Consider the following 27821-nt stretch of genomic DNA (forward strand, 5'->3'; position numbering starts at 1 on the left):
AGCCATTTGGGAAAAACATCTTTTTGATTAAGAGGGATTTCATTTCTGCTCCTAACTGGGGAAAATGTATCATGGAAAATTATTTGTCTATCAGATAATTTTAAACCTTCCTACTTTTTTGAAAGGAATGCCATTGCAATAATTATTAAAACAATATGTCCAGTGATTTAAATATTTTAATGATAAAATAATGCTACAATAGCAAAGTGATTCTATTTAAGAAAATATGGTGCTAAAAACAACACACACAAACTGTTAGCAAAATACATGAAAAAATTAAATGTATCAATAAGGGCCAATTTGAACTTGAAACGTTGAATACACACCACTTCAGTTTGCCTTTGATGTTTTAAGAGATGTATTTAAGAAGTTCATGTCCATTGAAATCAGCATTTGGTTTGGAGACAATGCCATATCAACTCTTTCATAAGATGTAAAATATCATGTCTGAAAGTTTCAATCTATTAACTACCTTCAATGAGAAATGAAACACATAAACTCCAATAATTTCAAGAATATATGTTTTAAATCATATTCAGTCTTACAACAAAAATTTTGCATATTAATAAGCATTCAAGCATCTCGAAATAATTGTTGTCCTCTAATTTTGCTGCCCCTTTCCCTGAAGTACTTATGTTTTGCTAATCAAAACAACGCAAAATTCTGGCTAGAAAAATTTGCACAGAAGGTGGACAAACTCAATTGTGAAGACAGGTCTTGGAAACTCAAGTGAACTAAGATGTCCATCACTGTTTAAGTAATGGCTGGCAGGAATTATGCTAGTAAGAGATGACATATTAAGCAACATGAGTCAAAGTCTTAGGAACCCATATACATATTAGTATTAACCAGTATTCCACACGAATGGATATGATCTTGTTTCATTCAAAAAATACATTCTGACGTCGAATTTCTGTTTGCAGTGAATATCAGTTCAAGAATATGAAATGAAGCAAAACTATATATACACTGTCAGGGCGTTCAATCTTTAAATATGAGAACTCTATTTTAGAAAAAAATTGACAGAAGGAAACTTACATAATGCAACAGCAATTCTTTTCCATTCTATTTCTAAAATATACTTCTACGTTGTTCATTTCTCTCATACGCACTCTACCATCAACAGAGCCAAGCCCTGTTCATAACCCAAGGGATTGATTTCTCAACAGATTTTATTACTTACACTTTTGTCCTTTCCCACTCATTTTGGCAAAGCAGAGTGATTGCTGAAAAATCTAAAAATGATTCTGTCATAATTGCCAGTTAAAATGCTCCACTAAATTCTAAATAGATATGAAATAATATAAAAAATCTTTACTATTTTATCCATATGCTGCACATATGAGAGTTAACCTGGCCGGGTGCGGTGGCTCATGCCTGTAATCCCAGCACTTTGGGAGGCCAAGGCAGGCGTATCACTTGAGGTCAGGAGTTCTACACAAGCTTGGCCAACATGGCAAAACACCATCTCTACTGAAAATACAAAAATTAGATGGGCTTGTCCCCACAACCTGTAGTCCCAGTTACTCAGGAGGCTGAGGAAGGAGAACTGCTTGAACCTGGGAGACCGAGGTTGCAGTGAGCTGAGATAGACCCACTGCATCCCAGCCTGGGCGACAGAGGGAGACTCCATCTCAAAAACAAACAAACAAACAAACAAACAAAGTTAATTTACAGAAATGATAATGTAGATTTGTTTATTTTATGGAAATATAAAATCATTCTGTTTAAGTTAGGTTATATTAAAATGACAACAGACACAAAATTCTCAGGGGTATTGTCAGAAGCTTTTGAAACAGAACAACTCCCTCTTGAATAGAGGCTGAGTAAAATGAGCCTGAAACCTGCTGAGCTGCGTTTCCAGTAAGTTAAGGCGTTCTTAGTCACAGAATGAGATAGGAGGTCGGCGCAAGCTACAGATCATAAAGACCTTGCTGATGTAACAGCTTGCAGTAAAGAAGACAGCTAAAACCCACCAAAACCAACATGGTGACGAGAGTGACCTCTGGTGTCATCACTGCTGCACTCCCGCCAGTGAGTTGACAGTTTACAAATGTCAGTAAGTTACCCTACGTGATCTAAAAAGGGGAGGCATGAATAATTCACCCCTTGTTTAACATATAAGCAAGAAATAACCATAAAAATGGGCAACCAGCAGCCCTCGGCGCTGCTCTATCTATGAAGTAACCATTCTTTCATTCCTCCATTTCTTTTTTTTTTTTTTTTGTATTTGAGAAGGAGGCTCGCTGTGTCCCCCAGGCCAGAGTGCAGTGGTGCGATCTCGGCTCACTGCAAGCTCCGCCTCCCGGGTTCACGCCATTCTCCTGCCTCAGCCTCCCAAGTAGCTGGGACTACAGGCGCCCGCCACCTCGCCCGGCTTATTTTTTGTATTTTTAGTAGAGACGGGGTTTCACCGTGTTAGCCAGGATGGTCTCGATCTCCTGACCTCGTGATCCACCCGCCTTGGCCTCCCAAAGTGCTGGGATTACAGGCGTGAGCCACCGCGCCCGGCCTCATTCCTCCATTTCTTAAGAAACTTACTCTCAAGGTACTCTATGGAATTGCCTAGAATTCTTTCTTTCAGGAAACCCAGGAACCTTATCTGCAGGTCTGGATCGTGACCTCTTTTCCGTAATAGTAAATAAGCGCACATTTTAGCTTCTTACTGAAATAACATGATGGTTATAAGTTAAAATCGAGGCTGTTTTTAAAAAAATTCTTGATCCGGCCTTGATTCTTAAGGAGATATTCTCGTCTAGGCATATAATGGCAGAGGGTAAAAACAGCATTGAAATTTACTATTATTAGAAGCCTCTTGAATGCTATAATATTTTTAAATAATATTTCTTATATTTAAGATGAATTTTTATTCGTATTTCTTATGTTTAATAATATACTCATGTTTAAAACATATTATTCAAAGTGCCTTGAACTACAGTTTTCACTCGGTATCCATGGAGGTATGGTTCTAAGATGCCTACAGAAACCAAAATCTGTAGATGTTCAAATCTCACAGGAAAAATAATGCACTGTTTTCATATACTCTAAACACATCCCTCCATATACTTTAAATCATCTCTACGTTGTTTATAATACTGAATACAATGTAAATGCTACATAGTTATTATACAATTTTTTGTATGTGTATTATTTTTAATTTTTGTATTTTATTTTTTTTTTATTTTGGTGAACACAATATTTTCTATTTGTGGTTGGTGAATCCACAGATACAGAGGGCTAACTGTAAGTCTCTTTGTTTTATTCAGAAATCTGCAAGGTAAAAACATCACCAAGTATGACTATTGTTCCCTATGAAGGCGGGGTAATAAATCAATCAATGTTGTAAATTTTAAATCACCCGAAATATTATCTAAAATGATGGAATAAAAAATAGAAATAAGTGTTCTTAAAGTTTCTTTCTACTGGACACCACTGTCCCATAACATCAGAGAATTATAGGGGAAAGATTATAAGCCTAATTTCCTAGAACATGAAAAGAGATTAAACTTTGTTATTGGCATGAACAATGAGAAGCTCAATTTGGGATAATTTTTATTATTCTTTTCATTATAAGATGCACAGTATACTAATCTAATGAGCGCAAATAAGATTGACCTGTCATTAGATGTGTAAAGTATTTCAACAGCATCACTTTATTCTCCTTCAATCTCCTAACATAGTATGTGATTCATGTCACACAGATATTCATTCAAAAAGGTGAAAATGTTAATCTCTACCTAAGTTTTTCAGTGAGTTACAAGGATGTCCTTTGATGATTGAATTAAATGACAGAAAAATGCCCAAATTAGTCTAATATACTCTCGTTAAAATGCATGTGTGTTTTACCTAGTATAGGTCTTTCTATTGGCTATGCACCTAGGGATATATATTTTTTAATGCATTCTGATGGAAAATTTCTTACTGGAAAAAGTTTTTAAAGATCACATTTGGTGAATAACGTGAAAAAGTGTAATTTGTTTTGCTCAGTCTGGATTTTGTCCAGAAAATAATACTTCCCTGTATTCATACTGAAGACACATACAATTGTTACATTGGATTTTCACCTACAAAGTGTTGTGATGGGTATATTAGCATTTATATAGAAAATATGATTTTTTACAATGAATACCAATTATTTTTATTTTTTACAATATCTAGCACTCAGGATAAGTGTATGGTATAAACTCAGAATATAGGTGCATGCCAAGTCATGTATTCTATAATATACTAAATTCCCATAAAATTATAGATATGTTGTGCTTAGATAAATTCTTAGTTATCGGAGGAATGCATTTTTGGTGACTAATTTTAGGATTTAGTATAAACTGTATATATGACTGGTTAGTTTTAAAGACCAAATAAGAAAAGGTGAATGGGAACAGCCCTCAGGAAAAAAATGATTGGTATGAATTTAATGGAATTTTACATCATACAAGGATTTCTTACTCCATGAAGGGGGAATGAGATGGTACGGTTTGAAACAAAGAGATGAAATTGGGCAAATGAAGTTAAAAGTACTGGCAACATAAAGTTCACTGCTTAATATTAGCTGCTTATTTAAGAATATCTTTCCATAATTCATTGAATTCAGACTGGTTTGTGAAAACTTATTATGCTCCAGGCAATTAAGATATAGCAAAAATTAGATATTATCTTGTCTTCAAGCGATATAGGCTGTTATCCTAGGTATAGAGAAGTAAACTGGTGATTTTCCTAGAGTAAAATAAATATTTTGACAGATGAATATTCAGAGTTTTATAGGATGAAATGTGGTTACAGAGACCTGTAACCATCTTGGAAAATGTGGCATAGAGCTGAGTCCTGGTGGCTGCTCAGAAGCTAACTCAAGAAAGAACTGGGAAGAGCATTTTCGGGCATGAAAGTGTAGTACATAAAAGCTGAGAGTTGGGAGAGATTGTACATAAAGTATAAATGGGAGAGTGCTGAGCCAAGTAAACATATGGGCACCAATGCATGCATGCTTATTTGTGATGCATAGATGGGAGGGCACAGGACAAAGACCCTGCAAACATAATCCTCAGTGTACCATGGAAATAGCACAGCAGTTTGTTTTCTTCTCCTTTAGGAAATTTGAAGAATTATATTTAAAGATAGTTTATAAGAATAAAGCAAATTAAAAATACAAATGTATAAAGAAGGCAAAAAATACCACCTAGCTCTCAATATTTGGTTTTCAGCCTCAATGTTATATTTTAATATATTTTAGCTTCCTAGTTATTTTTTGGGAGGGTTTGTAGTTGCAGATTATATCACTCTCCCTTCTGCTTTGAGGAACTGACAAAGGAGTCTGACCTAAAATGGTAATTTCATTTACAGATGAATCTGGATGACTAAACTCATCAGGGACAAGGATAATATGGCCTCTTGGGTGCTTTCCCTTCAAACTGAACTTTCCTAAAATCTCAGAAGTAGCGGTACCATACTCAACCTAGAAGAAAGGTAAGATTTCTATAAAGAAACAAACAAACAAACAAAACCATCAGTGTAGCATGTTTTTAGTAGTGTTGGCATTGTTTATCAAATAGTACTTGTGTTTACTGTGGGATACTGAAAATTAGTAATAATACAATATTTTAATCAAATAATACCTTATGCCTTTAAGAAACAAGGTTCTAGATGTGGTGAAAGAAGAAATAGAGATACAAGATAGAATAAAGTTTGTAAGCCTGAATTCCATTTGGAACTCTCAGAATGGAATCATAAATCTCTTTTATATAATATGTTTCCTATAACTGCCAATGGAAAGGTTTAGAAATAGTGAAAGAAACCTCTTCTTTGACGCATCCTGTGTGAAAAATTACTGCTAGTGTCCAGACTGTGGTCCTGAAATAACATATTTCACTAAAAAGCAAATATGATAACAGAGATCTCCATAGAAACAAACTTATTCCTTGTTTGAGGCAGAGCATGGACAAGATGGACCATTTTGATAACCAATTAGCACAGGAGTAAAATAGCTAGTAAGGATCTTATTAAGAAGACTCAGGAGACAATTTGAAGCAGTATTCACTGGCAAAAGATGGAAAATTTGTATCCAAGAGGACACTGAATGAAGCACAGCCAAATATATCAACCATACTAAATCCATAAGTTCATAACAGTATTTAACACATAAGTTTTCAAATATGATGTGTTGTCAGGAAGCAAAGGAACAGTACCAAGCATTTATCTTGCCTTTATTAATGAACTAAACCCTAAAATAACCACAGGTCTACAAGGTAAAATGTATCTTTTTATAAGTATTCTTTTATCCTAAAAGAAGGAAAAATAATGTAATTATAAGAAAATTTGTGATAAACTAATAAATTAGTGTATTGAACATCAGCTCATACAAGAAGATATATAGTAAACATTATATGACTTTTGATGAAAGAAAAAAATGCCATCTATAAAGAAGTCTTGACAGAACATCACATGGATTATGACTGAGTCTCTAGCCAAGCAAACCTCAGTGAAATTTTTTTTTAAGTTGTAGAAATGAACAAGCTGATTTTATAGCTTAAAGTTAAATATAAAGAATATGGAATGTCTAAACAATCTTGAAAGAGAAGAAATTTGGAGAACTTACACTACCTGATTTTAAGACTTATTACCATGTATCTAGACTGTGGTTTTTGTGTAAGAATAGAAATAAAGAACAATGGTGTGAAAAACAGAAGCAAGAACAGACATCTTACGTGTACTAGTTTAATAGCTTTTTGACAAAATTACCAAATAATTTCAATGTAGATGAGGTAGTCTTTGAACAACTAAGGGTAGGACAATTGGATACAATCTTTGGGGAAGAATTAACAACAGTATTTAAAACCCAACTAACACAATATTCAATTAATACAAAAATATAACACAGACAGATATTTTAAAGTTGAAATATATGAAAGATAGGCAGAAACACGGAAAACATAGGAAAGATCACTGCGAAAATGAAAAGGTAGAAAAAAATTAGTTGTGACCTTGATGGAGGCAAGAATTTTCTAGAAATGACAAAAAAGTATTAAGCACACACAAAACATATACATTTTATTGAATCATATTACTTATATCCTTTAAGATACATTTTAAAGATGAAAAGTATGCCTCACAAGGAGAGAAAAATGGTTGCATGCTTTATTAGACAAAGGACTTGTTTACACACTTTATAAGATATCTTTAACTTTATGGAAGTTAACAACCCAACAAAAAAAGGTCAAAGATTTTAATACACACTATCCAAAAGAAGTTAAATGAATATTACATAACCAAATGAAAAGAAACAAACATTAATAGTCATCAGGGAAATGCAAAGTAAGCCACAACAAAATACCACCACAAAAAGTGAGAATGGCTAAAATTAAAGACACGCCACATACTGGTGGGATGGGAAATAATTTATTGCCATTGCTGGTCAGGGTGTAAAATATTTTGGAAGTTTCATATAAAATTAAGAACACACTTCCTATATAAAGGAGTAATTTCAACTCTAGGTATTTAAAGAAGAGAATGGCTTGCACACAAATGTTCATAGCAATTTTTTTTAAGGTACAGAACTAGAAACAATACAGACACCCATCAAAAGCAAATAAATTAATATTGTGATATATACATAGAAATATGACTTGGTAATATAAGATAATGAACTGCTGATATCACATACGATAGCAAAGATGAATTTTATGAACAGCATGCTGAGTTACAGAAGACAGAAACAAAAGAGTATAAATGTTAATATTTTATTTATATGAAATCTTAAAATAGTCAAAACTAATCCTTAATCATAGAAACCAGCTGTGGTTTTTTGAGGCTGAAGAATGAGATTGTGGAGTGATGGGATGAGGATAACTACAAAGAAAACTTTAGTAAGTAATCTGATTTGGTTGTGTCCCCACCCAAATCTCATTTTGTGTTGTAATCCCCATAATCCCCATGTGTCTAGCAAGATACCCTGGTGGGAAGTGATTGGATCATGGGAGAAGTTTCTCCCATGCTGTTCTTGTGATAGTGAGCGAGTTCTTAAGAGATCTGGTGATTTTATATTTTCTAAGGGGCACTTCACACTTGGCTCCTCATTCTCCTTTCTCCTGCTACCATGTAAAGAAGGTCTTGATTCCCCTCTAACTTCCACCATGATTATAGGTTTCCTGACACCTCCCCAGCCATCCTAAACTGTGAGTCAATTAATCCTCTTTTCTTTATAAATTACCCAGTCACAAGCAGTTCTTTAGAGTAGTGTAAAAACAATTACAGTGAATTATAGAAATATTTTATTATTATTATGGTTGAACTGCCTTGATTATATATTTTTATTATGTATCAAAGTATATGCCTAAAATGTTTTTTTAAAAATAGGGAAGCTATACTTCAATAATGTAGATTATTTAAACAATTACAAATATGCGAAGTAGAATGACTTTTTCTGTTGTTCTAAAATCTTGCAAACATAAAATAGAATATTTGTAGTGTTGTGTTTGGGGACATGTTACACATTGATGTTCTGGTTTGAGTACTATGAAAACTAAAAAATATTTTCTAAAAATCTCTCAAATTCATTATGAAATTTTACTTTAATATAAAATTAATTAAACCATGTCCCCATTTTATTTCAATAGGCAATATACTATTATTGTTCTTTAGAAATAGGATTATCCCCGAAGTGATTTGAGATTATGATGTTAAGATAAAAAATGAACATAAATATTTACACAATATTCATGGCCTTTATTCACTGGTTCATTGCTTTTTATTTTGTTTTGTTTGCTTTGTGATCTACTTCTCAGTTCAGCAAAAATGTCAATTCCTTAAATAAACTCATTATACATACTAATTGAGTAAATGTGCTCTTTATAAATAATATTATCATGTTGAAGCTTAATAAAAATGCCCAAATATGAATTTAAAAAAAACCCTGTAGCTATGATGTTAATTAATCCATGTGGAAAGCAATAGACTATTTAGACAAATAAGTTATATGCTTCTGTATAGAATAACAATTTAAATAAATCACCAAGCAGAAAAGAGATAAAAACATTGTGTATTGGTACAGCAAAGCAAATGCTAGACTTTATCTCAAGTTCAGTGAAGCTATATGAAAATCTCAATTGAATGGCAAAGAAAATAATGAGAAATGCTTTTAGGCCTGAACAACATTTAACAGAAATATCAACCAAAACAAACCCCACAATTTTAATATGGCAGGAATTGAGGAAACCTGCCAACAACTGAAAATCTATTTTGTAGTGAGTATAAAAATGTGAAGGTGATTGCAAGGAATTCAATTGAAATAAATTCACATGAACCATGATTAACTGGATTGGAAACTAAAACTAGCTAAACTCTGCTGAATAAAGCTGGGTTAACAGCCAAAAGAGAGATGTTTTTCTAAATGATACCTTAAGTCTACTTAACTTTTAGAAAAGTTTCTTTTTTTGTTGTGCTAAAAATCATATAAGATTTATCCTCTTAGAATTTTAAGTGTGCAACACAGTATTGTTTAAGCACAATGTCCTACAGCCAACTTTAGAATTTTTCAACCTGCATAACTGAAACTTTGCACCATTGAACAGCCATTATCCATTTTCCCCTTCCCTCAGCCCTGACAACCACCATTGTACCTTCTGCTTTCCTGAGTTTGCCCACTTTAGATATCTCACACATGTGGAAGCACGCAGTGTTTGTTCTTGTTTGACTGGGTTGTTTTACTTAGCATAATATCCTCAGATTAATACATTTTATAGCATATGACAAGATTCCCTTCTTTTTGTGGCTGAATAATATTCCTTTATGTGAATATACCATATTTTCTTTATCCATTCATCCATCAATGGACGTTTGAGTTGTTTCCTTATCTTGCAAATCAGACTGCAATACCATAAAAATGCACATATCTCTTTGAGATCCTTATTAATTTTAACTTTTATTTTTGGTTCAGAGGAACATGTGAAGATTTGTTATATAGATAAATTGCATGTCATGGGGTTTAACATACAGATTATTTCATCACCCAGGTAATAAACATAGTACCTAATATGTAGTTTTTTGATCCCTTCTCTTCTCCCACCCTTCACCCTCAAGTAGGTCCCGGTGTCTGTTGTCACCTTCTTTTTGTCTATGTGTTTTCAATGTTTAGCTCCCATTTTTAAGTGAGAACATTTGGTATTTGATATTCTATTCGCATGTTATTCCAGTTCACTTAGGATAATGGCCTCCAACCTCATGCACGTTCTGCAAAGGACATGATAGGATCCTGATTTCAATAATTATAGATAGATACCAGAAGTGTGATTGCTAGATTTCATGGTAGTTCTACCTTTAATTATTTGGGAAAACCCTATAGTGGTTTTTATAGATGCTATACCATTTTGCATTCCCACCAACAATATACCAGGACTCTGATTTCTGCTTCACAATACTTGCTATCTTTTTTTTTTTTTTTTTTTTTTTGCTTTTCTAATAATGGCCATTGTAACAGGTGTGAAGTGATGTCTCATTTTTGCTTTTAATTTTCATTTCCCTGATGATTACTGAGGTTGAACATCTTTTAATATCCCTGTTGGTCACTTGTACATCTTCTTTGGAAAAATGTCTATTCAAATTCTTTGCACATTTTTTAGTTGGATAATTTATTTGTACGCTATTAAATAGTAGGATACGTCTCCTTAAATTTTAACAGTATTTAACAACTTTACAATTGACAAGTCTTTGGTTAGCATGTAAGAAATACAGTGCAAGATATTGGGATAATGTAATAAATTCAACAGCAATCTGCAACTGATATTGAGCATATCGCTAATAAAGTAATAATGCTTTAAAACACACACTTATTGATCAAGATAGAACTATGTCATCTATGTGTCCATTAACGTCCAGATTAGTATCATTTGAGTTATATTTCCTTTCAAAACATCTCTCATTTGATGAACTAAATAATAATATTGTGAAGAAAAAATAATTTATCATCTCCCACCTCCATTAATGTCAAAAAAGGAATTTTATATAGACAAAAGACATGAAACACAATTTTCTACTGTAAATTTTAGATGGATGGATTCTACCTTTAAAAGATTTCATCTATGATTTCTTTCTGCCTTAGAGACATTTTGTAGGGCAACACTTTTAAATATTTCATATGAAATCTTGTAGCCTGATGAAAAATGGATGGCTTCTGAATACTTAATTATATTTTTGTTAAATTTTAGTTTGGTTTTCTTTTTTAAAACTCCATTGGTCCTCTTTTATAATTTTGACAAACCAAAATTAATTTAATAAAACATTTGTTATTTTAAAGCACCTTAAATTCTACTGATTAAGGGAAATTACCATTACCATTTTAATATATGTCATTCCAACCTTTTGTGTATATTTTATGTAACTGCTATTATAAATTACACATACAATTCACAATCCTCATTTTATAATATAACAATATATTGAACATTCGTCTTATTAAAAGTATTTTATAACATTAGTTTGAATGTGTTCTAAGTTTATAGTTATTTTATTGTAAGGCTAGAACATGCTGTAGCTTTTCTCATACCATTAAGATTTAACTAATTCAAGTATTTTGCTTTTAACTTTTGATTTTATATGTAATGGCAATTGGAAAAATCATTTTTAAAATGTTTATTTCCACTGGAAAAATCCTCAAAATGAATGCGAAACAAAATAATCAACCTAATTTTTAGATGTGATATACATTAGGGTATGTATGTCTGAGTAGATTGTCAATTATTCTCTCATCATTTTCAAATCCTACTTTATTTCTATCTATGCATGTATCTATGTAGTGTTATATAATTATATATTTATACTATCTTTATGGCAACATATAGTATTTACTACTTTTATAACTTTATACTTAGAATTGTCCACATATTATTCACTTTCTTAAATATTAATTCCTAGTGCAGGATGCACCTTTGTAGAGTCTCATACTTTATATTTACCTAATCACTAATTGTTGGTTATATTGGCTAATTTAAACTTAAATTTCATTTTGATGGAACCACTTAATCAACTCTGTATATTTCTCATCATTTTCTTCATAATGAATGGCATTGGTCATCCAGTTGATATTATAATCTTAATCTTAAAAAATTAATATATCTTTTCATACAATTCTCTGTACATTTTAACTGTTTTTCTCTAAGAAGAATGACTGTTTTCTACATATATGATAATATTAGTGTTGACATTAAGTTGTTTAACCAATTTGTTAGAGGCAATATATGAATTATATGAATGTGCTGTTTTTCCTTGCATACGAGTTTTATTAATATTTCTCTTTTTCAGAAATAATTACCAATACATTTTTTCTTTTAAAATAGTTTTCTATTTTTTTATATCTATTTTTTGCTTATTTAATTTTGTTGAACTTTTCCTCTGGTTTATTATTTGCTTTTTTATTTTGCCCTAGTAATTCAACAATCACTTTTGTCTCTAATTTTTGTTATCAAATGTTTTGACCTTTCCTCTTGTGATCTATTTTGTTTTGTATGCTAAGCTAAATCTTATCGACCTCACATTGACTTTAATTCTGGCCTTTGTCAATGATTCTCGATGTTTTTAGATGATATGTAAGTGATAGTGTAAGAAACTCAATGTTGTCTTCTGGAACCATGGGAATGGTGGTGGGGCTTGGATTTGAGGAGCAGTAATAACAGCTGGTACTTGAAAGAAAGACATTTTATTAAATTTTCCATAAACCTTAAGAAATTGATTACTTTTGTCATTATAGTGCATTATTTACCCTTACTTTTAAAATTCGAATGTTTAAAAGTCTACTCTAAGAATAAATGGGTGATTCTTCTTTATATTTAATATTAAATATAAATTTAAAAAATTCAAAATAATATTAAATATTTAATATTAAATATAAAGAAGAATCACCCATTTATTCTTAGAGATTGGTGCTAGTTTTTTGGCTGAAAAAAATTATGAAAACAGGGTGTTTTATAATTTTATTCAACTGGAATTAATGGTGGTTTATGTGTAAGGTAATTACAATTTTATTATTTGTACTTAAAGGATTACCAAAACAGTATATGTTTTGTTTTGTTGTTGTTGTTTTTTTGAGATGGAGTCTCTCTCTGTCGCCCAGGCTGGAGTGCAGTGGCACCATCTCAGCATCTCAGCTAACCACAATCTCTGCCTCCCGGGTTCAAGCGATTCTCCTCCTCAGCCTCCCGAGTAGCTGGGACTAGAGGCACATGCCACCACGCCCAGCTAATTTTTGTATTTTTAGTAGAGACGGGGTTTCCCCATGTTGGCCAGGCTAGTCTGGAACTCCTGACCTCAGGTGATCTACCCGCCTCGGCCTCCCAGAGTGCTGGGATTACAGGTGTGAGCCACTGTGCCCGGCCATGTGTTTTTTAAGTATTTTTTTCCCATTGATTTTAAGATACATTTCTTTCTGGTTTTAGTCTCTGCTACACCCATGTGAGTTTCCAGATGGTTTAAATGTGTGATTTAAAATATTTTCTGTTATTTCTAATGCAAACCTTTTTTTCATATTTTTTTTGAAGATTCCTGGTCTGTTTATAACAACATATTTATTCCAAAAGAGGTTTATTTGCTTGACAAGTTCAAAATCTTTTTTTTTTAATTTAACTTCTATTTTAATTTTGGGGTACATGTGCAGGTTTTGTTAATAGGTCAACTTGTTGTGTCATGGGGGTTTGTTGTACAGATTATTTTGTCACCCAGGTATTAAGCCTAGTACTTGTTAGTTATTTTTCATGATCCTCTCTCTTATCTCAGCCTCCACCCTCCAACAGGGCCAAGTGTGTGTTGTTCTGCTCTATGTGTCCATGTGTTTTCATCATTTAGATCCCACTTATAAGTGAGAACATGTGGTATTTGGTTTTCTTTTCCTGTGTTAGTTGCTAAAAATAATAGCCTCCAACTCCATTCATGTTTCTGCAAAGAATATAATCTTGTTTTTTTTTTATGGCCGCATAGTAATCTGTGGTGTATACGTACCATATTTTCTTTATCCAGTCTACCATTAATGGGCATGTAGGTTGATTCCATGTCTTTCTATTGTGAATAGTGCTGCAATGAACCTACTTGTGCATGTGACTTTATAATAGAAAAATTTATATTCCTTTCAGTATATATCTAGTAATGAGGTTGCTGGGTCAAATGGTATCTCTGTCTTCAGGCCTTAGAAGAATTGCTACACTGTCTTCCACAATGGTTGAACTAGTTTACACTCCCACCAACAGTATAAAAGCATTCCTTTTTATCTGTAACCTCATCTGCATTGGTTATTTTTTGACTGCTCAAATAAATAAGAAATGACACAAACAAATGAAAAGACATTTCATGCTCGTTGATAGGAAGAATCAATATCATTAAAATGGCCATACTGCTCCAAGTAATTCATACATTCAATGCTATTCCTATTAAACTACTATTGACTAGAAAAAAATATTTTAAAATTCATGTGGAACCAAAAAAGAGCCCAAATAGCCAAGACAATCCTAAACAGAAAAACAAGGTGGGAGGCATCATGCTACCCAACTTTAAACTACATTACAGGGCTATAGTAACCAGAAGAGCATGGTACTGGTGCAAAAACAGACACATAGACTGATGGAACAGAATAGAGAATCCAGAAATAAGACCACACACCTACAACTATCTGATCTTCGACAAATCCGACAAAAACAATCAATGGGAAAAGGATTCCCTAATCAATAAATGGTGCTGGGATAGCTGGTTAGCCATATGCAGAAGATTGAAGCTGGGCTCCTTCCTTATTCTATACACAAAAATTAACTTGAAGACTTAAATGTAAAACCCCAAACTATAAAAACCCTGGAAGATATTACCATTCTAGGCAATACCATTCTGGACATGGGAACAGTCTTAGACTTCATGATGACGAAGGCAAAAGCAATTGCAACAAAAGCGAAAGTTGAGAAAGGGGAACTAATTAAACTACAGAGCTTCTGTACAGCAAAGGAAATTGTCGACAAAATAAACAGACAACCTACAGAATGGGAGAACATTTTTGCAAACTATGCATCTAACAAGGGACTAATATTTAGCATCTATGAGAAACTTAAACGAATTTACAAGAGAAAAACAACCCCATTAAAAAGAGGGGGCCGGGCGCCGTGGCTCACACCTGTAATTGCCTGAGCTCAGGAGTTGGAGACCAGCCTGGGCAACATGGTGAAACCCTGTATCTACTAAAGTACGAAAGAAGTTAGCCAGTCGTGGCAGCCTGCTCCTGTAGTCCCAGCTGCTCAGAAGGCTGAGGCAGGTGAATTGCTTGAACTGGGGAGTCGGAGGTTGCAGTGAGCGGAGATCGCACCACTGCACTCCAGCCTGGGTGATAGAGTGAGAATCCATCTCTCTAAACAAAACAAAACAAAACAAAACAAAACGAAAAGTGGGCAAAGGTCACAAACAGACATTTTTCAAAAGAAGACATACACGCATACATGTGGCCAACAATCATGTAAAAAAATCTCAACATCACTGACTATTAGAGAAATGCAAATCAAAAAACCACAATGAGATACCGTCTCACAACAGTCAGAAAGGCTATTATCAAAAAGTCAAAAACAAATCTTAATGTGTTTTTTGTTAAAATTAATTAAAACAGTAATTAATTGGGTTGAGTTTCTATGTTTTATTTTAGGTTTTCCATACACAAACATGAAATATGCTTCCATTTTACTTTATTTTCTTCAATAGAGGTTTTGCAGGTTTTATTTTACTCATACAGGTCTTAAATGTTTCTTCTTAGATTAACTCTATAAGCCTGTATAATCAGTACATCTACTTACTTTTGTTTTTTATTACTATTATAAACGAACTTATTTTCAACCCATCAAATATTCAAGTGTTACAATTAATAGCTTTAAGGAAATTTATTCAACTCTATTCATTTTTTTCCAAACTGATATTTTTCATTTATTCGTTATTTTGGGGGTAGCAACCTTGTGATTCCACATTGGTGATTTTACTATTTGAAAATATTTACAGTATGTTTTCAAATATTTATACCTATTTTTATAGTTTACAACATTTGATTTAAAAATTTGTTAATTACGTAATATGTTAGATTAACTGAATGTCACATTTTTTATTTAGCTTTTTATTTATTCAGTTTATTTTGGTTTTATGTCTTCTCTTATGCAGAATTACTAAATCTTTTTTATTTATTTTATAAGTTTCTGTTTTCTACAAATTCTAATTATTCATCATTTAGGTTAAGTCTCATTTTCTACAATATCAGTTCTTTCTCTATATATTTTTTCTATAAAATTTTAATGTTTTTAAAATTAGATTTTAATATTTTTAAAGTCATATAAGAACATCCAATATTGACGTTTAAATAACTATATTGTAGCTAAACACTGTGTAATTGATCAGGTACTATAATACCTAATCTTGGCACTATAATAAAGAAACTCCCAAATCCTAGTGGGTTTACCAAGTAAATATTCTTGGTGGGTTCACAGAGAAATTTTATTTCTTGTTCATGTTGCAGTCCAGTGCAGGTCCGTAAGGGAGTCAGAAGGTTTCTGTTCAATGTAATAATTCAGGGACCTCAAATCCTTCAATCTCAAGGCTTTCATATATATACACTGGAGTGCAGTGGTGTGATCTCAGCTCACTGCAACCTCCGTCTCCTGGGTTCAAGCGATTCTCCTGCCTTAGCCTCCCAAGTAGCTGGGACTGCAGGCGCTCGTTACCACGCCCAGCTTCTGCCTCGGCCTCCCTAAGTGGTGGGATTACAGGCTTGAGCCAAAGTGGTGGGATTACAGGCTTGAGCCACCACGCCCAGCCAAGGCTTTCCTGTATTCTAAGACACCACTTCTCTCTGTTGGAATCTAGCCCTTGGTAAAGAGAACAGGAGGAAAAAGTATACTACTTTTTACTCCTTTGACCTCAAAGTAATCCATGTCACTCCAGCAGACATTCTAAAGGTGGGTTCTCTTCACATATCACCACCTAGATACACAGGACTTGAAAAATATTTTCTAGCCATACCTTAGCAAATAGAGAAAAAGGCTAATATTTTAAGAACTGTTTTCTCCATCATATGCTGCTACATTATATTTTTGTTGTGTGTTTGTCTCCTTACCAATAATGGTACTTTACCTACTCTTAATACGTAAGAAAAAGAGGTATCTTTTCTAGGTAAATGAAATATTTATCAAAATGTACTCTGTGTAAACAGTTTAACATTAGTCCTAATGATGAAATCAACAGAGAAATAACACAGTGCTTATTGGTAAAGGTAGAATAGATGCAAACTGTCTTTACCACAGCAGGTAGAAATGTCCTCATAATAAGATTTTTAAAAGAACACTGTAAAAATAATATCATTCACTTATAATGATGTTTGTAATTAATGATCAACACGAATTTTATTTTTTATCATTTTGATTTTATAGTAACATAAGTTCGATTGCAAACTCACAAGATAACTTGTGAGTTCAGCATATTTGACAAAATGCCTTTCCTGATCAGTAAATAAATACAACATACTCATTAGAAAAGATTGTAGTTAGCACTGTTAAGACGATGCCACAAATAGACTACAAAGTGTTTAATGGTTAAAGAAGTTTATTTCTCTGGCACATAATGTCCAAAACAGTTTTACTTCTTTGTATGTCACTGTCTTCCTGGTGGTGATTCAGACATCAAGGATCATTTCATCCTGGGGCTTTGCCATCTTCAATGTCTAGCTTGGGAGTTCACGATGCTCATCTATTAAGGTGGCAGAATGGAACATAGTGAAATAATTATTGTTGGAGGTTTTCATGGCCAAGGTCTGAAATTTGTGCATATATTTTCTGTTTATACATCATGAACTATGATTCTGTTCATATGTGATTGGATATTGATATGGTTTGGCTCTGTCCCCACCCAAATCTCATCTTAAATTGTAATAATTCCCACATGTCAAGGGCAGGGCCAGGTGGAGATACTTGAATCATGCCCGTGGTTTTCCCCATACTGTCCTCATGGTAGTGAATGAGTCTCATGAGATCTGATGGTTTTATAAATGGGAGTTCCTCTGCACATGCTCTCTTGCCTGCTGCCATGTAAGACGTGACTTTGCTCTTTCTTCTCCTTCCACCATGACTGTGAGGCCTCCCCAGTCATGTGGAACTGTGAGTCCATTAAACCTCTTTCCTTTATGAATTACCCAGTATTGGATATATTATTAGTAGTAGCATGAGAATGGACTATTACAAATATATTAGTCATATTTTTATGCTTAATTTTAAAGAAGTCTTGAAAATACATTTCACAAAGTATTACTGAGGGAACTACTACAGGTTTTGGTCAACAAACAGCAATCTCTCACACTGGATTTTTAAATTCATCTATCTTTACTTTTAAAACTTTATAAATGAATAGATAAATATAAATTTCAGGATAAAAGGTATCAAGACAATAGAAGAAATTTATAAACTACAAGAAATATATACAGATTATCTATGATGTAATAAGTAGCAGATTTCTAATCCCGAACAATAAACAAAAGAGGTCAATAGAATAATATATTTTCAAGATAGTAAAGTAAAGACTTGTTCAACTGGAAATCTAAAGAGAACTCAACTAAAATTCTAGACTAAAGATAAAATTACAGTGTTTAAGCTATATTAAAAAGCAAAAACAAAGATACTTTTTGGTCTCAAGAATCTCCCTTCACCAAAAGGAAAAAATAAGACATAAATTTGAACAAATAGTTTAGTAAATCTGAATGATAATTAACTATAGAAGTACTTGAATATATAATGCAAGTATTTTGAGATTATATCATCCTTATGACTTGTCAATTTCTGGAGAAAGTATAATATGTAAGTTAAGTAAAACAATATGTAAAGAATTTCCTCCTATATTTGATTTTTACAAATACTGCCATAATCTCTCTTCTATTTTACATACATAATTTCTTTCTAGTCAATAAATAATAATTTAGAAAGTTGAGATGTTGTAGAAGTATATTCTTCATGACATTCAGTATGCCATATATTTTATACACACATTTTGAATATGTAGATTGTGAATTTCATGTTTGAACATATTTTTCATAGTTTAAATGCATAGATATATTTCTACTCTACTATCATTATGCCAAAACAGATGAAATTATTTCAACTGAACTTCAACTCACATCCTCCATATAGATAGCTATCCCTTAAATTATTTCTTTAGCTTTCTAAATATACAATATGTTGGAGGAAAAAAACAGAAATCTTGACAGTTTATGCAGAAATTAGCATGAATAAAATCACCTTTTCTGACTGAGAGTAAAATAAAATTATTCTAAAAATGATTTTAGTGAATGATTTACCTATCTTAACATTCACCTTTGGTCAAAGAAAAACTAAACACAAAACGCCAATGACTTTGTCTGCTATATGTTAAAATAATAGACATCTATGGCTTTTATTACTCATCACAGGTTTTTCATTCATAGATCATTTTGGCAATTTACAATGAAATTACTGAAATCTTCAAGTTGTTTCATAATCTAATATATGAACAAATATTTATAAGCTTTATATCTATCTATATATGTGTACTTTTTAGGAGGAGTTTCACTCTTGTCGCCCAGGATAGAGTGCAATAAACTTTATATCTACACTTAAAATGATCTTATTCTTTGTAGATAATCAAGATGTAACCTGATTTTATGTAAGTTCTTTTTCAGTCTTTTTTATTCTACAGAAATGTTACTATTAAGAAATGAGCAGGTCAGTTTTTCAGTTTAAATTCACAGATCCCCAAATATGATATATAACCAAATATGACATTTGCATATGAAGATTGTGCGAAGCAAATTTTCTTTAAATGATTAAATATGTGCTATACTCTGTATTTTACGTATAAATTATAGCTTTATTTGAACTGAATGTTTCTAAAGTTAAACATAATTATATTTGAAAATTATGTTTTGATGGGTTTTATATTTGAAACTGAAGAAAGCAAGAAAATTGAGAGTCTTTACTTTACTTTGTGATACTTATAGTAGGTGAGTGTATAAGATATTTCAAAATTACAAGTAAAATTAAAATATTAAGCTTCTTCAGTATGCCAGCTTCTGAGTAATTATATATGTGCATATGTATATACATAAATATATATTCCCTTATGTGGCAATCATATCTTTTTTCTTTTCTTTCTTTTGAGATGGAGTCTTGCTCTGTCACCCAGGCTGGAGTGCAGGGGTGTGATCTCGGCTCAGTGCAACCTCTGCCTCCCAAGTTCCAGCAATTCTCTTGCCTCAGCCTCCTGAGTAGACTAGCTGGGATTACAAGCGCACGCCACCACGCCCTGCTAATTTTTGTATTTTTAGTAGAGATGGGGTTTCACCATGTTGGCCAGGCTGGTCTCAAACTCCTGACCTCAGGTGATCCGCCTGCCTCGGCCTCCCAAAGTTCTGGGATTATAGATGTGAGCCACTGTGCCCAGCCGGCAATCATATCTTTTTCAGTGTTGATCAGGCTGAGCATTAGAGGTCAAGTAAACTGCCCAAGATTATAGAGAATCAGGATCTTTTATTTGTACAGGGGACATCAAATCTCATTTCCTTTCAATACACTAAGCACTCATTATCTCCTGATAGATGTACAATGCTTCTTTCAGGACACAGAGTTAAAGCAACACCTGTGAGAGGTAAATATGGTTAGCTAAAGCTACACAGAGAGTGGGAGAGATGATCACAGAAATGGGCTTTAAAGGATAAATAGGATTTTACTAACAGTATTGAGACTGATCTTGACACAGGGCCACATCTGACCTAATTCCAAAGGAAAAAAAAAGTGATGAAGCACCGATAGTAGATACATAAGGAAATGAGGAAAACAAAGGCGAAAGAGGAAGGGGAGAATCAAGATATTAATGCTAGTAAGGTGGAAATTTTCAAATGGTTACTAAGAAATTTGAGATTTAAAGTAGACATTCATGGGGTCACAATATGGGTCTTCAGGAAAGATTCTCAGAAGTTGGACAGAACAACAAGACTTCTTGCTGGTCCCACAATTTAAAGGTCCCTAGAAAAATTGGCTTTCTTCACTCTAGTTTGGAGAAATTCAAGAAACTTGACTACAATCATCTCGGACAATTATCCTTCAATTTGTTCAAGAGAAGGCCTGACAAGTGGGGCTGGGTTCCTTGGCCTAACCCCTAACTGGGGTTCAAAGGCCATATGCACACAAAGCAAGGGGAAATCAGGGTGCACTCAAATTTAGTGTGTTCAAGTTCAGTGCTTACAAGGTCTGTTTTCTACCCAACAGTATAACCAAATTCTGCTTAGTTTGCTATCATTTTAAAATAAGAATCTCCTTTTCTCCAGTTTCCAATATCATGTTTCTCATTTCCTTTTGAGACTCATCAGAAACACCTTTAATGTTCTACCAACATTCTGTTCATGATGATTTATGTATTCTTCAAGATGATAGAAGCTTTCTCTACCATGCTTTTTGCAGCCAATAAGCCTTCACCAATAACATCTTTAGCATCTATATTTTTTCCCAATGACTTTTCAAGGCAATCTAGGCACTTTTTGTCATATGCCCCAAAGTTTGTCCAAGGTTTGTGTATCTTTTAACCCATTCCAAGGAACTTTCCATTTTTTTATGTTAGATACAGCAGTGCCCCAATCTCAGTACAAAAATCCAGGTAGCTTTAAACAAAATACACTTATTCTCTCACATTTCTGGAGGCTGTAAGTAAAAAATCAAGGTCTCAATGAGGTTATGCTCCCTCTAGAGGCCCTAGAAAAGAATCTTTCTTTGCCTCTCCCAATTTCTGGTAATGCCAGCGTTTTTGGCTTGTGGCAGCATAACTCAACCTTCTGCCTCCATCTGCAAATGGTCTCCCTGTGCATTCTCCTTTTCTTATACAAGAATGGACTTAGGGTCCATCCTAAATTTAGGGTAATTTCATCTTTAGATCTTTAATTACATGTGCAAAGAACGTATTTCTAAATAAAGTCATATGCTGAGGTTCTTGGTAGATATAAATTTGGGGGGACACTCTTCAACCCACTGAAATATAATACAAAAATATATAAGTCAAACAACTTATAAAAGAACTTCTTTTAAATTTTCATAATACATTTACAATAAATAGGTAATTTTCCAACCCTTTTCTTTTATTTCTCTTGAATTAATGTGGCTGATCTTATTCTAACCCATCTTAATTCTGGTCAATATGCAACCTTGTTTTCAATTCCTTTTCTATGACATTTACTTACTTACAGAATAAATCAACTTACTTCACAATACTAAGCATTGCGATCTGATTTGTTGTGAGACTGCAGAATCTGGAGTATAGCCAAGGATGACTCTTCTAGGGCTATAAGTAGGCAAAGCAGTCACTCTGTCACCAAGTAATTTAACTGTGCGACGGAACACAACTTGTCCAAAAGTATGTTTGTCCCTCATGTTTGTTTATGCTATTTCTTCAAGCAATTGATGTGAAATGACATGCCTAGAGTTGTTTTTAGGGCTAGAAAACAAAGACATAAATACTTTGCTAAAATCTGTGTGCTACCTATGCACTGCTTGTGGTATACCTTCCTTTACTCTTCTAGACTTGGGTACCTCAGAAAGCTGCCCCATTTAATTTTCTTAAATCTGGAGTCAAAGGGAAAAGAATGGAGCATATTTCCAATAATCATAAAAAAGCCAAGGGCATATTAAGTTTCTTATTTGCTTCCAGTAAGATGGAACATGGATGAACAAATTAATGGCAATTAAAATGAATTGTATGTTGGCATGCCTTTTCATGCCTACAATAAATGTTAAAATTTGCAATTAGAGGTGCTCTCTAAAAGGATACCATTGTCACTAAGGTCATACATGTATTGGGTAATTTTCAGCTGCTCTGCTAAGTTTCAATTATATTGGCATCCATCTTTAATGTATGATCATTTTCTTAAAACATAAATCCAGATTTTAAGACTTCAGATCAATTTAAAAACTCAGTTCCTCCTAATACTGCTAAAGTATATGCAAAGTTTGGCACCTTTTCATTTGCTAAATTTTTATATTCATTATTGAAAAAAATTCTGTAATAAAGACTACTGAACATCTTCTCTTCCATACACATTTCCAAGTCATTATTCTCTTTATAGGGTAATTCAGTTTTGTTAATGTTCCATGGGGCAGTAGAAATAATATAGTAAGCTATTATTTTTTCTTTTATATCAAATGGGCACTAGCCTTCAATTTCCACTCTCATCAAGACTCTCTTTATTGTCTATTTAAGCAGGTTTTCAGAATGTTCCTAAAGCCATGTACTTTGCAGCTGTCTAAAGCCATGGCTACATATTTTCTTTTTATAGTTATTCCAAACACATTGTTCTAGTTTATTGTATGGTTTAAGTAAGTAATACAAATATATAGGACTAAACATACGACATATTTAAGCAAACTAAAATTATCCTTCAATTATTACAGGTGGTGCAATGTAGAGACATAAGTTACTACTTTGTTTAATTAAAAAAGGCAAAAGCTTGATATGAAATATTTCCAAAATTAGCACAAATATGATAAAATCATTTTTGTATGCATACTTTCAAAGTTTCTCCCCATGATACATATTAATTGTGAAGATAAAACATAACCTTACTATTTAGAAACCTGTCATACACCACCTTGACCAAGCATACAAAGTTAACGTAACCAGTAATGACTCATATTGACATCATCCACCCACTGAAATGGTGTATCAAAAAAACATAAACCATTACTTCCATTATATTTTTACTAAAAATACATACCATAATCAGGAGAAAACATTAGATAAACACTCATTAAGAACACTCTTGAAATAACTGGCCAATACTCTTCAAAAGTTTTAAAGTCATGAAAAGCAAAGAAAAAAATGAGGAATTGTGTTGGAAGATACTAAAGAGACATGACAACTAAATATTTGGTCCTAGATTGGATCTTGCACCAGAAAAAGGAAATTAGTTGGACACATAAATTATTATATTTTTCTTTTTGCCCTAATCTTTAGAATCTGTGACATAAATTAATTTGAATAATACTGGTAGATTATTACTCATATTAATTTATTTTCCTAGTGTTCATCATTTGTTATATAACATGAAATTTTTAAAACACTAGATGAAGGATATATATTTATATATTTTGAAAAACTTGGGTTCCCTTTTTGTAAGTCTGCATTTATTTCAAAATTAAAAAATAAACACTCATGACACAAAATTGTGACAGATGTTAGAATATTTAAATACAGTTGCAGAAAATTATATAGGTTTTTATTGCTAAAATCTTTATTTTGAAATATAAAACGAGTTATTCATCTTTCTTGTGAGATCATAGCACCCACATAAAGTAGGAATAAGAATTAACCCAATCATTTCAGAAATTTGAATTATACTTTTTAATCCATTTGTAATTATTAATATATACTCTATATTTGTGCATATAGAGAAATACATATCTATAGATTATCTATATATGGGTGTGTTTATGTGTATGTGTGTGTGTATGTGTATGTGTATGTGTGTGTGTATACACATACATCATTGGTTATATAACATAAAATTTGAAAAACACTGGATGAAGGATTTTTAAAAATTTTTTGAAATATTTTTGTCTCTTTTTGTAAGCCTGAATTTATTTCAAAGTTAAAAAATAAACACACACAGATGTGCAGAGAGAGAAAAAGAGGCAGAGAGAGGAAGAGATGGCAGATTATAAAAGATCTTATGGTTCTGCTGAATGAGATTCTGGAACAAGTGGAAGATAAAATATGTCTGAGATCATTAAAGTAAATCAAAATGAAGTTAGAAAAATTCAATAGAGGAATACAGGATATGATAACTAAGCTGTAGCAGTAAAGAATGCCAAAATGACTGTCATTGTACAAAGTAAAATAAAAAGAATAAAAAAGCATGCATGACTCTCAAGCATATGTCATGCAAGCAGCCCTAGCATCAAAATCTACTCAGCAGAAGAGGAGCAGAGGTCAGAGAAGGTGACAGGACAGTTTGCCTGGTGTGAACAGACAACGTCAAACTCTCAGGCTAACATAATGTGATCTAGAAGTTCCAGAACCAGAATCAGAAATAAAGGTGACTCAGTCAAATGGTAGCTCTGTTTTAAGTTGTTAGATAAATCTCCAGACTGATTTCTAAGTGGACAAACTCATTTACATTCCCACCAACAGCATATAAGCATTCCCTTTTCTCTGCAGCCTAGCTAGCATCTCTTGTTTTTTGACTTTTTAATAATAGCCATTCTGACTGGTGTAAGATGGTACATCATTTTGGTTTTGATGGACATTCCTCTGATGATCGGTGATGCCATATATATGTAACTTTTCCACGTTTGTTGGCTGCATGTATGTCTTCTTTTGAGAAGTGTCTGTTCATGTCCTTTGCCCATTTTTTAATGGAGTTATTTGCTTTTTACTTGTTTGTTTAAGCTCCTTATAGATTCTGGGCATTAGGCTTCTGTCAGATGCATAGTTTGTGAATATCTTCTCCCATTCTGTGGTTGTCTGTTTACTCTGCTGATAGTTTCTTTTGTTGTGCAGAAGCTCTTTAGTTTAATTAGGTCCCACTTGTCTATTTTTGTTTGTGTTGCCATTGTATTTGGGGACTTACTCAAAAATTATTTGCCAAGGTCAACATCAAGAGGAGTATTTCCTAGGTTGTCTTCTAACATTTTTGCAGTTTGAGGTCCCACATTTAAGTCTTTGATGTATTTTGAGTTAGTTTTTTTATATGGTAAAATGTAAGGGTCCAGCTTCAATCTTCTGCATAAACCTTCTTGCCAATTATCCCAGAACCATTTAGTGAATAGGGAGTCTTTCCCCGTTGCTTGCTCTGGTCAGCCAAGTTAAAGATAAGATGATTGTAGGTGTTTGACATTATTTTTGAGTATTCTATTCTGTTCTTTTACTGAAAGGAAAGTAAGTAATTTTACCAAAAAGACATACATATTCATATGTTCATCTTCACGCTATTCACAATAGCAAAGACACGCTGTCATCCCTGATGCCCATCCATGGTAGACTGGATAAAAAAAAGTTATACATATAAACCATGGAATGCTGTGTAGCCAGAAACAAAAATGAAATTATGATTGTTTTTGCGGTAATATGAATGCAGTTGAGATAGGAACTATGCTCACTACCTGGGTTAAAGGATCCATGCCCCAAACCTCAGCATCACACAATATTCTCATGTAACAAAAACTTCACATGTACTCCCGGTATCTAAAATAAAAGTTGAAATTTTGAAGAAAAAAAATGAAGGTGAGATCATAGAGAGCAATCCACACAGCAGCACTGGAAAACAATAAACTCAATTTTGCACAACTTAGAAATGAATACATAAGCTAGACATAATGGAGGTGGTCCCTTTACTAAAATATTTTTGAAAATTATACTTAGTTATTTGCTTTAATAAAGTTATTTTTGTGTGGATATATTTTATTTGTAGTCAAGTAACCTTATTGATCATTAGATCAATCGTACACTTATTTATATTAACGACAAGAAAAAGAATGAAACTGGTAAATCTCAAAGAATTAATTTCATTTCCGAAAGGTATTGTAGCAAAAAGCAGGAATTAAATTTTCTCCCTAGAATAAGAGAAACAATTCTCTGAAGTTGTGCTTGACTCTTTTATCATAGAATGAAGGGATGCTTACATTTGTATGCTGGCTATGTATTTTGCTTGGCTTCAAATAAAGGAATCCCATAAGAATTTGCTTTTTATAAATAAATATATTACAAGACATTATATTTTTAGTGATTTAGCTAGTTTAAACAAACACAAGGTCAAATTTAGAATATTGGAATGTCATTCTTTGAAACAAACTAAATTATTTTGCTTGAATTATAAAGTATAGAAATTCTTTGAACCGGTGAAAGCTAATCTGGCCCAAATTTAGTGTTTTGTTTTGTTTTTTTCTTTTTACATTTCTGTTTTCTCTTCAAATGTTATTGTATAAAGTAATTGGAGATATGTTTGGAAATATTTAGACATTAATGCATATGGATCCTTTCATCTAATAACTCCATATGCAATTCAAATGTTATCAAGCTTTTTTCAGATCCCAAGAGATTCATAGGCCACTACATGACCTAAACAAGGTTTATATGCATTTTTCTGCAAGTTGATAGAGATTTAGCTTTTTAAATTTAAGTTCTATTGCCTGAAGTGAAATTGTGAACCCCTGAGCTTAATTCTTTCAAAGAAAATATTCTCTCAATAGAGTTTGAGTTTGTAAATTAAATCCACCTTTCTTTCCCTTTTTATTTTTTCCTTGTCATCAAAATTATTCTTTTTCTCTAAATAGCTACATGGTTACATGAGTTAAAACTAATAATCACTATGGAAAACAGAATTTTTCATGCTATAAGTAGAGAAGCGAATAGAGTTGCAGTATTATAATTATTTTTATTTTTACTGTTATTATTTATTTATTTATTTATTTTTTTGATGGAGTCTCACTCTGTCGCCAGGCTGGCGTGCAGTGGCGTGATTTCTGCTCACTGCAACTTCCACTTCCTGGGTTCAAGCGATTCTCCTGCCTCAGCTTCCTGAGTGGCTGGGACTATAGTGATCTCCTCCTTACTATTCAGACCACAGTTTAAATGTCTTTTTTGAATAAGAGATGCTGGTGAGGCTGCAGAGAAGAGGGAATGCTTATACACTGCTGGTAGTAAAAACTAAGAAAAGATGCAGACTCCTACTCTAATGCCTCTCACTGTTTCATTCAAAAATAAAATTAAAAATACAGTTGCATATCGCACAGACACAGCACTGATTATAGAAGAAACATCAATTTGCAAGAGAGGCC

The 27821-nt window shown here is 32.9% G+C and overlaps 1 long non-coding RNA gene across 3 annotated transcripts in view; it reads left to right on the forward strand.

Moving 5' to 3' along the window:
- The first annotated feature begins 1945 nt into the window (after nucleotides 1-1945).
- The window catches only part of LOC115931261 (uncharacterized), a 121505-nt gene continuing 95629 nt past the window's right edge, over nucleotides 1946-27821 (forward strand). The window contains exons 1-3 of one of the 3 annotated variants that reach the window (XR_010131798.1): nucleotides 1946-2059; nucleotides 5338-5460; nucleotides 7779-7856. This is a non-coding gene — a long non-coding RNA (uncharacterized lncRNA). Of the gene's footprint in view, nucleotides 2060-2437; nucleotides 2549-5337; nucleotides 5461-7778; nucleotides 7857-27821 lie in introns of those variants that run through there. The other 2 variants (XR_010131799.1, XR_010131797.1) reach the window with 2 other exon arrangements.

Source organism: Gorilla gorilla, chromosome 19, assembly GCF_029281585.2.
Source record: "Gorilla gorilla gorilla isolate KB3781 chromosome 19, NHGRI_mGorGor1-v2.1_pri, whole genome shotgun sequence".
NCBI lineage: Eukaryota > Metazoa > Chordata > Mammalia > Primates > Hominidae > Gorilla > Gorilla gorilla.